A 1,173-nucleotide genomic window follows, 5' to 3' on the forward strand; every position below is an offset into this window, starting at 1 on the left:
ATCCAGTTCATTATTAAAATAGTCTCATACAGAAAAATTCATTTTTAATACAATTGACACTAAGATGCACATGCGTTTCTAATCTCTATGTATCTGATTATTACTAGTCACAGTCGGTTACTTTCTGAGCTCCTTGGCATCTGAGCATGGATATAAAGTTATCAGGTAGATTTCAATGGTAATGTTTTTCACATCTACTAATTATTAAGGAGCAAATTTTTATGCTTTGAAGAATTTTTTTTTCTTTTTTTTTTTATTTATACACCCACTTCCCAGATAGCACCCTCCCATAGCCTCCCTCCCCCAACTAGAGCCCTTATACTCTGAAATCCCTGCTACTGTCTACTGCGTTGGCACCCCCAGACATTCCCTACTACTGCCCTTCTGGTGAATCTAGTCAGCCTATCTAGAGTTCTTTGTTTTAGGAAGGTCAGCTGTTCTTCATCTAGCGGTAATCAGTTGTCTATATTCCTTTGGATAAGATTGGGGTCTGCTGTTCATTTGCCCAGTTCTGTGCTGGTTCACTATCTGGGACTCCCTTTGGCCACCCTGGCCAACAACTCAAAAGAAAGTATCACTTGTCTGGCATTGTTGCTTGTTATGTAGCCTTTAGCTATACATATGGACTCTTATGAAGTTATGTTGGCCCATTAAATTTCCACCCTTTTTCTTTAAAAATGACAGTCCAGCGAGAGCCTGTAGGCAGCTCCACCTCAGGATGACCCCAGGATCATGGACTGTGCCTGTCTTAGGTTCTCCTATTTGGGCATGAACCTTACCTGTCATTGGAGCATGGGCATACATGTCCATGTCCTGGCTTAGATTGATTCAGCCCAACAGGATCTTACCCGTCATTGACTACCAGCCCTCCAAAGGTTATTGTCCCGGGGCATCAGTCGAGGTAGGGAATTATTTGTAGGAGGCCTCATACATTTGTGCAAGCCAAGTCTGTAGGGCTGCATAGGGCGGGTTGAAATCATCTTTGTGTATTGCTCTGAGGGCCTGATACACGGAGTGATTGAATTTTTTCTGACTGCGGGAATGAAGAACAAGGCATTTAAGAAGTAGAAAGAGAAGAATAATTATGCCTGTCAGGAGTAGGTAAGTGACGATCCAAGACAGGTCAAACAGTGCTTTTAGATTAGACCAGATTTTCTCTAAGAACCCTGAATT

Source organism: Nannospalax galili, unplaced genomic scaffold (assembly GCF_000622305.1).
Source record: "Nannospalax galili isolate Female #2095 unplaced genomic scaffold, S.galili_v1.0 scaffold50, whole genome shotgun sequence".
Taxonomy (NCBI): Eukaryota; Metazoa; Chordata; class Mammalia; order Rodentia; family Spalacidae; genus Nannospalax; species Nannospalax galili.